Source organism: Rattus norvegicus, chromosome 5, assembly GCF_021556685.1.
Source record: "Rattus norvegicus strain SHRSP/BbbUtx chromosome 5, alternate assembly SHRSP_T2T, whole genome shotgun sequence".
Classification (NCBI taxonomy): Eukaryota; Metazoa; Chordata; class Mammalia; order Rodentia; family Muridae; genus Rattus; species Rattus norvegicus.
In genome coordinates, this window is record NC_141538.1 from 116,651,255 (window position 1) to 116,663,726 (window position 12,472).

The 12,472-nt window shown below is 36.3% G+C and overlaps 1 long non-coding RNA gene across 3 annotated transcripts in view; it reads right to left on the reverse strand.

Moving 5' to 3' along the window:
- The window catches only part of LOC120102925 (uncharacterized), a 64,290-nt gene extending 52,786 nt beyond the window's left edge, over positions 1-11,504 (reverse strand). For all 3 annotated transcript variants that reach the window (XR_015620358.1, XR_015620359.1, XR_015620357.1), the window contains exons 1-2: positions 11,435-11,504; positions 9,975-10,189 (exon numbers count right to left, since the gene is read on the reverse strand). This is a non-coding gene — a long non-coding RNA (uncharacterized LOC120102925). The remainder of the gene's footprint in view (positions 1-9,974; positions 10,190-11,434) is intronic.
- Between the last annotated feature and the right edge of the window lie 968 nt (positions 11,505-12,472).

A 12,472-nucleotide genomic window follows, 5' to 3' on the forward strand; every position in this document is an offset into this window, starting at 1 on the left:
TGAGGTCTAAAAGCAAGGCAGCTTGTCTAATCTGAGATATAGGCACTCCTACCTTACTGCTTTGCACTACTGTCTTAGAGATATTCTTCCAAGTCTTAGGTCCACAGAAACACATCCAGCATTGGTACTATTTCTACTAAAACAAATATGTAGGCCCTGATCCATAGCAGTGTAATTCACTCATTTGAAATACTGTTTTACTCTCAGACCAAGGGAATCCTAATAGCTGGGTATTATTAGAGATCACAAGTACTTGTGGCCTTGACCATACAGGGATGAAGCAAAGGTTGGTCAGGAGCGTATGCCCAGTACAGCTTCCCCATTGTCATCATCAGGGCACTCAGCAAGACCACAGTCAGCATCATTCTTTGTCCTAGCATTAGCATGTCTCACCAATCACTCTGGCAGACAGCGCACTGTTTCAGCATCCTGTGAAAGAAACACAAACGTGCCCTCTTCCCCATATTAATACTGGGTCAGGATCATGCCATATGCCAGTAAGCAGATTCATTTATCCTGGGCATAAGTATGCCAAGTTGTATAGGGTGCCAAAGACACTCAACAGCAGAGTGTCCCTTGGCATACAACGTCAAAACTTTTAAAATAAAAGTGAAGGGGTATACAACTCCCTCTTTTATAGTTTTAGATTTTTTAGAGCTCCACGGGCTCACTCCATAATTCCCTGTCCTTGAGGACACATAAAATTATGTATTTTATATATAACTCATATTTTATAGTTAATACATCTAATATTTAACACATATAAGTTATATTTAAAGTATATAATTAATATTTATTGCATATAATTAATATTTAGTGCATATGATTTATATTTACTGTCTACCTTAACATATATAAATTAGATATATAATATTCATTTAAAGTATATAATTGATATTTAATATATAATTTGTACTTAATGTGGATAATTTATATAATAAATTTATACATGATTTATATTATATTTATATCATAAATATTTTAGAGCGATAATGTATAGATCTTCTATTTTATAGGTTGCTTTTATTTTTGTGACAGCATCCTATGACAAAGCATTAATTAAAACAATATTTGCTTTACATGTGTGGGGGTGGGGTGCTTTGTCTGCATATATGTCTTTTTATGTATGCCTGATACACATGGATTCTGGAAGGAGAACTGAGATACCCAGGAATTGACATTACAGATGGTTGTGACCCACCATGTGGGTGCTGAGAATCAAGCACAGGTCCTCTGGACGGGCCAGTGCTCTCAAGCTCAGAGTCTACGGCCTCCAATTTTGGTGAACTCTAAAGTCCCAAGATACTTTTCCTTTTGTTGTTGTTGTTTGCTGCTTTGGTATTATATTTAGGAAATCACTGCTTAGTCCAAGGTCATGAGCATTAAATCGTAAGTTTCTTTTCAACAGGTACATTTTTTTTTAACACATTTAGAGTTTTCATGCAGTTTGAATCAGTGTTTGCACATAGTATGAGATAGAGATCCAAGCCTTTAGATACCCAGCTGTCCCCAGCAACATTTGCTGCAAAGATTGTCCTTTACCCAAGGAATGGTTTTCAGCATCCTTACCAGACACCCTGACCCTATATGCATGGGTCTTTTCTACACGTCCCACTATATTTCTTTGATATGTATGCCTCGGTTTTTCTGTGACTCTATTTTCCTTATTGTCTTTTTTAAACTAGAGAAGTAGTAAGTCTTTAGTTTATGTGTTTTTTAGGATTTTAGAAATCCATATTTCTTAAAATTAAATATGAATTTGAGAATCAACTTATACATTTATTCACGAATATTTGCATTATTGATGTGTTTGCATTAACTGATCTGTGGATCAATTTGGAGAGTTTTGTCATCTGAATGTTATTTCAACTCATGAACAAGTGATTCTTGTGTACTTTTCTGTGTGTCTTTATTTTGGCAATGCATTCTGAAAATATGTAGCGCTGCTATATTATTAGTTAAATGCATTAAGTACTTCATTGTGATATTTTAAATGTGATTTTTTTCAGATAATTCACAGCTGGTATATAGATACAGAATGCATTTTCTTTGTGTTGATCTTACTCAGGCAATTTTGCTCAAGTCTTTTCTTAGCTTCAGTAATTATGATCTGTATTGAAATACAAATACATGAAGTACAAACACACATCAGTAGAACTAAGACAAGCTAAATGCTATTGTACCATCTCTGATCTGAGGCCATTTTGTTTCTTCCAGTTTGGATCTCTACCTCCCCACCCCCTCCTTTTTTACACCTGCTCTCTGTGTCTGTGTATGTCTGTGCCTGTGCCTGTACCTGTGTGTCTCACACTGCTTTACATTGCTTATGATGTTGATTGTCTTTTTTTTAACTCCACCCATCTTTCGGCTAGTGTGTACATAAAGTATCATCTCATCTTTTAAATTTCAATTTATTTTGTTTTTGTATTAAAATAAATCTTGAAAGAGCCAGGGTGGGGGGTCAATCCAAGGCCAGTTGGAAAGTTCCACTGCAAACCTCCAAGCACAAAGACCTCTCCCTTCCAGGGAGTAGTTAGTTTCTGGAGCAACTGCAAACCAAACTGTCAAACAAAGACATCTGTGACTCCCAACCGACCTCTCCTTGACTCCCAACTGTCTCCCATGAACTATCCAGAAGAGTTCACTGATCACAAGTCATCTTGGAGGTCACTTTGCCCCATCAATAATACCCTGCCTAGTTACTAATTATTTGAATTCTGCCCCAATTGTTTGCAAGGTATATAACCCTGTCTGAGCCTGCTCAGGGTCCTCTCCCCTTGAAGTGAGATGACCCGAGCATGTCGGAATTAAACTCCTCTTTAATTGCATTGATCACTGCCTCTGTGAGTCTCATTTAGGAGGTCCTGGAAGAGGTTCAATTTGGACCTCACAATCTCTCATAGGAAACATATGGGCAGAGTGTGATCTTTGATCCATTCTGCCAGTATTTCTCATTTCATTAGAGATTTTCACTGTTACATTTAAAGCCTGATAATGTGGGCTTTCTACATGTTTGCTATGTTTCCCCTCTATGTCATATCTTTCTGTTTCTCATATCCTCTATTCCTGCCTTATATTTTGTTAAATATACATTTTCTAACCTACCATTTTTATTTTTTCTTTTTCTCTAGAGTTTAAGCTATTTTCTTAGTTATAAACTGGGGATTACAACATTTAAAAATTTTAAGCAATCTATTTTTTATGATTCACTTGTATTTCTTCAAATCATATACATTTTGTTTGAATGCAGTTTTAATGAATCTAGACTTGCTCAACTCAATTCACTGTCAGAAAAAAATATGCTCACAAAATATGCTTTTTCTGTTTTCAAGATGAAATTTGATATGATGTGTTGCAATCTGCTCTTGTTTTTTGTTTTTGTTTTTAATTATGGTTGACAGAATTTATAATCCACTTTTAGACTATGAATTTTGTTGTTGGTGGTGGTGGTGTCGTGGTTGTTTTTGTTTTGTTTTGTTTTCACAGGATCTCACTATGTCACCTTGGCTAAACTGGAACTAACTATATAGACCAGATTGGCCTTGAACTCACAGAGATCCCCTTGCCTCCACCAGGATCTAAGGTATATACAAGCATGAGTGCCTTTTAATTTAATTTTATTAATAAACTAGTGATATAGTTTGTCATATTTTTTTTATCTTCTTGTAGACTATGTCTATAATAGCGATGCTTTTTAAAAGTCTGCATCAAAAATATTTATGTCAAAACTAGAGCCATGGTAGTATATCCCTTAAATCCCAGTATCCACAAGGGAGAGGCAGATCTCTGTCAGTTCAAAGTCAGCCTGGTACACATCCAGGACTGTGGTGGTTTGTATGTGCTTGGCCCATGGGGTTGCAGGATTAGATGTGGCCTTGTTGGAATAGGTGTGTCGCTGTGGGTGTGGGCTTAAGACAGTCGCCCTAGCTGCCTGGAAGTAAGTATTCTGCTAGCAGCCTTCAGATGAACATGAACTTTCAGCACCTCCTGCACCATGCCTGCCTGGATGGCTCCATGTTCCTGCCTCGATGATGATAACAGACTAAACCTCTGAACCTGTAAGTCAGCCCCAATTAAATGTTCTCCTTAAAAGTGTTGCCTTGGTCATGTTGTCTCCTCATAGCAGTAAAACACTAATTAAGACAAGGACATCCAGGACTCCAGATTACCCTGTCTCACAAAAGAAAAAAAATGGGTAGAGCTACAAAATTATATTTTGCTTCTACTTGTGTATTTGGGGCTTTCAGGGAACTTGACTCAAAGTCAGCTATTTACTAAATTCACAAACAGAGTTTTTTTTAAAAAAAAAAACTGGCTTGCTCAATACAAGTACCTTCATTGCTCTGAAATTTGTCCTTCAAAGCTTGTATAATATAGCACACCCGAGTCCATAACAAGTCCTAATATAAATATATATGAGCAATTTTTTGTTATGCTACAATTCATTTGTTAAATGTCAAATCTTTTTTCATCATAATAAATTGTATATAACTACTGTCACTCAACAACTATACACTCATGTACAGTCACTATTTATTGTCAATCTTGAATCAACTTTGGCTAATGTGAAGAATTTCCCTTACACATTTCATTTAGAATATATTATTTCTTTGTTTGAAGATATAAGTAGTTGAATAAATGACTGGAACTATAATATACATATATATATATATATATATATATATATATATATATATATATATATATATATATATCTTTTACCTGTTCAGTTAAAATCTATTTATAGATAAAATGAGTTTGATAAATACTTAATCAGAAAATAAACAATCTAATTTTAGTTAAACCAACTTAGTTTTAATGAAATATGAAAAGTTCGCTCCTATATACTCCATGTCTTTACATTGTTACCTCAATAAACTCGCTTTATACTTTGTACATGTCCTTACATAGCTAAAAATTATTATTCAATAATTTAGAAAAGAAATTGCAAATCATAAATATAGAAATTCTGAATTTTCATCTGTGCCCCACAGTTAATCCTGTGGCACAGCTCTCAAGACCCAAATCCTGCCAGGAGAGAGTTGGTCTCATAGGAGTGCTGTATTCCTAAGTTCACAGGTAAGATGGACATTTTTGCTCCAATGACTGGCCAAAGGGACCTGCCAGGAGACCACAGGGATCAGAAACTGCAGAGCAACTTGCGACAGGATCATTCCTGTCTCCATCTGTGCCCTGAAGATAATCCTATGGCACAGCTATCTGGGCCCAAATCCTGAATGGAGAGAGCTGGTCTCCCAGGAGCGCTGCCTCTCCTAAGTTCACAGGCTCAAAGGCTAACAGGAGGGGCAGGCTCCAGTCAAAGACAACGAGACCAACTAACACCAGAGATACCCAGATGGTGAGAGACAAGCATAAGAAACCAAGAAACAGAAACCAAGACTACTTGTCATCATGAGAACCTACTTCTCACATTACAGCAAGTCCTAGATACCTCAACACATTGGAAAAGCAAGATTCAGATTAAAAAAAAATCTCTTGATGATGATAGAGGACTTTAAGCAGGACATAAATAATCCCTTAAAGAAATACAAAGGAACACAGGTAAACAGGTAGAAGCCCTTAAAGAAGAAACACAAAAATTCCTTGAAGAATTACAAGAAATACAACCAAACAGGTGAAGGAATTGAACAAAAGCATCCAGGATCTAAAAATGGAAATAGAAACTGTAAAGAAATCACAAAGAGGTAGACCTGAAGATAGAAAACCTAGGAAAGAGATCAGGAGTCATAGATGCAAGCATCACCAACAGAATATAGGAGATAGAAGAGAGAATTTCAGGGGCAGAAGATACCAGAGAAAACATTGACACACAGTCAAAGAAAATGCAGAATGCAAAAAGCTCCTAACCACAAATACCCAGGAAATCCAGGACAAAATGAGAAGATCAAACCTAAGGAAAAAAGGTATAGAAGAGAGAGAAGATTCCTGACTTAAAGGGTCAGTAAATAACTTCAACAAAATTATAGAAGAATACTTCCCTAACCTAAAGAAAAAGATGCCCATAAGCATACAAGAAGCCTACAGAACTCCAAACAGATTGAACCAGAAAAGAAATTTCTTCAGGCACATAATAGTCCAAACACCAAATGCACAAAACAAAGAAAGATTATTAAAAGGAGTAAGGGGAAAAGGTCAAGTAACACATAAAGGCAGACCTATCAGAATTACACCAACAGAGACTCTAAAAGCCAGAAGATCCCAGGCAGACGTCGTACAGAACCTAAGAGAACACAAATGCCAACCCAGGCTATTATGCCCAGCAAAATTCACAGTTAACATAGATTAAGAAACCAAGATATTACATGCAAAACCAAATTTACATAATATCCTTACACTCTTCCAACCCTACAAAGGATAATGGATGGAAAACTCCAGTACAAGGAGGGAAACTTGATCCTAGAAAAAGCAAGAAAGTAATCTTCTTTCAACAAACCCAAAAGAAGCTACCTATGCAAACATAATTCCACCTCAAAAAACAAAAATAACAGGAAGCAATAATCACTTTTCATTAATATCTCTTAACATCACTGGACTCAATTACCCAATAAAAAGACATAGACTAACAAACTGGACCCAGCATTTGCTTCATAAAGGAAACACACATCAGTGACAAAGACAGACACTACCTCAGAGTAAAAGGCTGGAAAACAAATTTCCAAGCAAATGGTCCCAGGCAACAAGCTGTAGTAGCTATTCTAATATTGAATAAAATCAAATTTCAACCAAAAGTTATCTAAAAAGATAAGGAAGTATATTTCATACTCATCTAAGGAAAAATCTACCAAGATGAACTCTCAATTCTGAACATCTGTGCTCCAAGTGAAAGGGCATCCACATTCATAAAAGAAACTTAATAAATCTCAAAGCTCACATTGCAAATTACACAATAATAGTGGGAGACTACATCATCCCATTCTCATCAATGCATAAATCATAGAAACAGAAACCAACTAGAGACAGTTAAACTAACAGAAGTTACGAACCAAATGGATGTAACAGATATCTATAGAACATTTTATCCTAAAACAAAATCATATACCTTCTCCAAAATTAACCATATAATCAGTCACAAAACAGATAGCAACATATACAAGAGGACTGAAATAATCCCATGCATCCTATCAGATCATCATGGACCAAGGCCGATCTTCTTCAACAACAAAACAACAGAAAGCACACATATGCATGGAAGCTGAAAAATGCTCTACTCAGTGATAACTTGGTCAAGGAAGAAATAAAGAAATTAAAAATGTTTTAGAATGTAATGAAAATGAAGGCACAGTATTTCCAAACTTATGTGTCACAATGAAAGCAGTGCTAAGAGGAAAAGTCATAGCTCTGAGTCCTCCCCCTCCAAAAAGAAACTGGAGACAGCATACACTAGTAGCTTGACAGGACACCAGAAAGCACGAGTACAAAAAGAAGCAAATACACCCAAGAGGAGTAGAGGACAGGAAATAATCAAACTCAGGGCTAAAATTGACCAAGTAGAAACAAAAAGAACTATAGAAAGAATCAACAAAACTAGGAGCTGTTTCCTTGAGAAAATCAACAAGATCTATAAACCCTTAGCCAGAGTAACCAGAGGGCACAGAAAGAGTATCCAAATTAACAAAATCAGAAATGAAAGGGAAATATAAAAACAGAAACAGAGGAAACCCAAAAAATCATCAGATCCTACTACAAAAGTCTATATTCTGCAAAACTGGAAAATCTAGATAAAATAGACAATTTTCTAGACAGATACCACCTACCAAAGTTAAATCAGGATTGGATAAAACATCTAAGCAGCCCCATAATTCCTAAAGACATAGACGCAGTCATTAAAAGTCTCCCAACCAAAAAAAGGCCCAGGGTTTAGTGCAGAATTCTATCATTCTTCAAAGAAGACCTAATACCAACACGCTTCAAATTATTCCACAAACTAGAAACAGAAGGAAGACTACCCAAGTTGTTTTTGAAACCACAATTACTCTCATACCTAAATGACACAAAGACCCAACAAAGAAAGAGAAATTCAGACCAATTTCATTTATCAATATGGATGCAAAAATAATAAAAAATTCTTGCAAACCGAAGAACACATCAAAATGATCATCCATCTTGATCAAGTAGGCTTCATCCCAGGAATACAGAGATGGTTCAAGATACTGAAATCCATCAACATAATCCCGTACAAAAACAAACTTAATGCTGAGAAAGCATTTGACAAAATTCAACACCCCTTCATGATGAAAGTTTTGAGAAGTTCAAGATTTCAAGACTCATACTTAAACATATTAAAAGCAATATACAGCAAACTAGTAGCCAACATCAAACTAAATGGAAAGAAATTTGTAGCAACCCCAATAAAATCAGAGAGTAGACAAGGCTGAGTACTCTTTACCTTCCTATTCAATAAAGAACTCGATGTCCTAGCCAGAGCTATCAGACAACAAAACGAGGTCAAAGGGATACAAATTGGAAAGGAAGAAGTCAAAATATCACTATTTGCCGATGATATGATAGTATACTTACCTGACCACTAAAATTCCACCAGAGAATGCCTAAACCTGAAAAACAACTTCAGCAAAGCGGCTAGCTAAAAATGGAACTCAAACAAATCAGTAGCCTTCCTCTATTCAAAGGATAAACAGGTTGAGAAAGAAATTAGGGAAATGACACCCTTCACATTAGAAAAAATAATATAAAATACCACAGTGTGACTCTAACCAAGCAAGTGAAAAATCTATATGACAAGAACTTCAAGTCTTCAAAGAAAGAAGTCAAAGATGATCTCAGAATATGAAAAGATCTCCTATGTTCATGGATTGGCAAGATTAATATAGTAAAGATGACCATCTTGCTGAAAGCAATTTACAGATTGAATGCAATCTCCCATCAAAATTACAAATCAATTTTGCATAGAGTTAGGAAGAGCAATTTGAAAATTCATTTGGAATAACAGAAGTCCCAGGATAGCCAAAACTATCCTCAATGAGTAAAGAATTTCTGGGGAGAATCACCATCCTTGACCTCAAGATGTATTACAGAGCAATAATGATAAAAATTGTATGGTATTGGTACAAAGACAGGCAGGTATATCAGTGGAATAGAATTGAAGACCCAGAAATGAACCCACACACCTATGGTCACTTGATCTTTGACAAAGGAGCTAAAACCATCGATGGGAAAAAGACAGCATTTTCAACAAATGGTGCTGGTTCAACTGGAGATCAGCATGTAGAAGAATGCAGATTGATCCATTCTTATCACCCTGTACAAAGCTCAAGTCCAACTAATCAAGGACCTCCATATAAGACCAGATACACTGAACTATCTAAGAGAAAATGGGAAAGAACCTTGAACACATGGGCACAGAGGAAAATTTCCTGAACAGAACACCAATGGCTTATTCTCTAAGACCAAGAGTTGATAAATGGGACCTCATAAAACTGCAAAGCTTCTGTAAGGCAAAGGGCATTGTCATTAGGACAAAAGAGCAATCAACAGATTGGGAAAAGATCTTTAGCAATTCTGCATCTGAGAGAGGGTTAATGTCCAATATATACAAAGACTCCAGAGAATCAAATAACCCTACTAAAAATAGGGTAAAGAAGCACCTAAAGAAATGTTCAACATCCTTAGTCATTAGGGAAATGCAAATCAAAACAACCCTGAGATTCCACCTCACACCAGTCAGAATGGCTAAGATAAAAAACTCAGGTGACAGCAGATGTTGACGAGGATGTGGAGAAAGAGGAACACTCCTCCATTGTTGGTGGGACTGCAAACTGGTACAACCATTCTGGAAATCAGTCTGGAGGTTCCTCAGAAAATTGGACATTGTATTACCTGAGGACCAACTATACCTCTCCTGGGCATATACCCAAAAGATGCCCCAACATACAACAAAGACACATGCTCCACTATGTTAATATATTCATTGCCCCAGAATCAACAATTGTACTTACTGATCCTCTTCACTCAGCAGATTCTTTAACAGATAGCAATCAATTCCATCCATTCGGACAAGATGGCTTTGCTTGCAAAACAGTGTTGAAGGAAAAGAATGTGGACTAATTGCGGAAGCATGTCCACAACCACAGGAGAAACAGACGTGCTCAATGAAGGATCACACAGGCTGTTTATTTTACAAAACAGTCTGTGAAAATACTCTCTCACCTCCCTGTACAGAATTTAAGAGAGATTTGTTAGAAACAGACAGCTTATGAACATGGGGACCGCTTTTAAGTACCAGCATGTTTGTAAATAAAAGTGGAAAATACTGTATCAGATGGCTGAATTGCTATGAGACAGATGGTCAGAGTGGACAAGTGAACAGGCATCTGTGAAGCACTTAGAGTATGGTACAACACCTCATTCTCATACATTTTCATGAGTATTATTGTTATGTAGCTTCAGGACCATGTCAGTATGCCTCATGTAATGAATTGTAGTTTGGACTAAGCCTTGTTGAGCTTTCCCTCCATTTTCTTTTTTCTCTTCTTGTTTTCGGGAGAGCTGAGAAATATTTTCAGTCTACATTGAGACACTTGAAAATTCAGTCAAGCAGCACCATACACTCACTAGCCAGAACTGGTTTATGGGTATTTTCTGCAACTTACACAGATAAGCACGTTACATGTCTTCATAGGCAATTCTGCCCATTTGTTCTTAAAGCCCAACTTGTTATTGTGCACAACAAAATAAGTTTCCTCTTGTGTCCTTAAAGGATTTCCTGAATTCCTTCTTTTTAGCACTTTGGTATTTTTAAATATATTAGTTATATATAATAGACAACAAACAAGATATCTTTCTCCAGGCAAGTTTCACTTTAATATATTTTCAATTCTACACAGAGAGTTCAGAATATCACATTTTAGCAACAGAATCATGTCAAATATAATTTTCTCTTATATAATGACATATAAACAGTATTTCTAACACTGTGATGGTAGACTTTTTAAAAAGTAGTTTTTTTTATTAAGCCTGCTTGATATGAATGTGAATATGTCTTTACTGTTTGCTTCATTTAAGTTATATTCTTTGATAAATTTAACAGTCTTGGGGAAATAGGCAATAGCTTGATTAGGGATACTACATATAAGGCTAGATTATTATTGCTTTTTATAGACAGGCATCTGCGGATTAAATGATTATCCACTATGTGCCACTCTTTGATCATTGTTTAGAAAACCTGCTTACCAGGATTAGAAGGAATTTTGTGCATAAAAATAGGTCACCAGTAAGAAGCATGAACTATTTCTTCTAACCGAGTGTAAAATGATGACATATTTTATGAATCAATTAGGTGAATATAGACATGGGATGTGCCTCTATTTACCTGTTGTTTTCAAATATTTGAAAAACCGACACCTGCTTTTTTCTCACTCGTGTTATTTGGAAGAAGATAAAATATTCATTCACTTACACTAAAATTAAGGACTTTAGTAAATGAAATAGTTGTATTTCATTTTATCCAACAAGCATCAGACTTTTCCCTGCAAATTTAAAACAGAATTAGAAAGATTATAGTGTTTCATAATTTACCTTTTTGCTATTTCCTTTGCTTAGGTAGCACAGTCATAAATTCATTTATGTACTTATCTCACATTAACCTCCTAGGTGAAACCACAGCTCAGGCTACAATCCATGCTTGCTTTGGAATCTTATCAATCTAAGAACTGGGGATGTCAATACTTTTCTTCTATAACTATTTCAATTTTGTATTTAGGATAATTTATTGGTGTACTTATGATCACTTCCCTTTCCATTTAACTAAAATTCTCAGCAAAGGACACTTCTACTCTCACCCAAAATGACTGCCGAGGTTCAACTACTGAGATGTCCTTGGCTATTTCCTCACCTGGAAGTGCTACCAGGAGCCAGCCAAAACCAGCAGCATGTTCTTAAATCATCTGGGCTGTGAGGCTACCTCTCCAGGACAGCCTACCCACCAAACTGATCCATCTTCACTTAACCTCAGGAAGACTTGGAAGGGCCATTCCAGCTGAGGCCTCCAGATGTGAACCTCACTGGGGCTGTACCACACACAGCCCGCTTCTTCTCCTTCTGCCCAATTCTGTATAGTTCCCTTCTCATTTCTCAGAACTGTTAGGTTAAAAACATGCAGTAGATCTGCAGGCTAATCTCAGCGTCTCGTTTCCAGAAAACACTTTATAAAGAAAGCTGTAACAAAATTCCTTGACGTTAATCTTTTCCCACTCATGGTAGTTTTAAGTTTCTTGCTCTGAAGATGTTCATCCTCCAGTGGCAGAGCTCTGGCAAACCAGTACTTTTGAGTTTGCACTATTTGGCTTGAAATTTGCATGGAAACCTTAGAATTCTCTTTGGGCAATCCAACAAACCGGAGACAATATCAATGACAAGCAAGGAGCTAAAATGTGTTAAGAGGAAGTTGAATAGGTTATATATCTCTGAAACTATTACCTACAAAAGTCTCAGACCA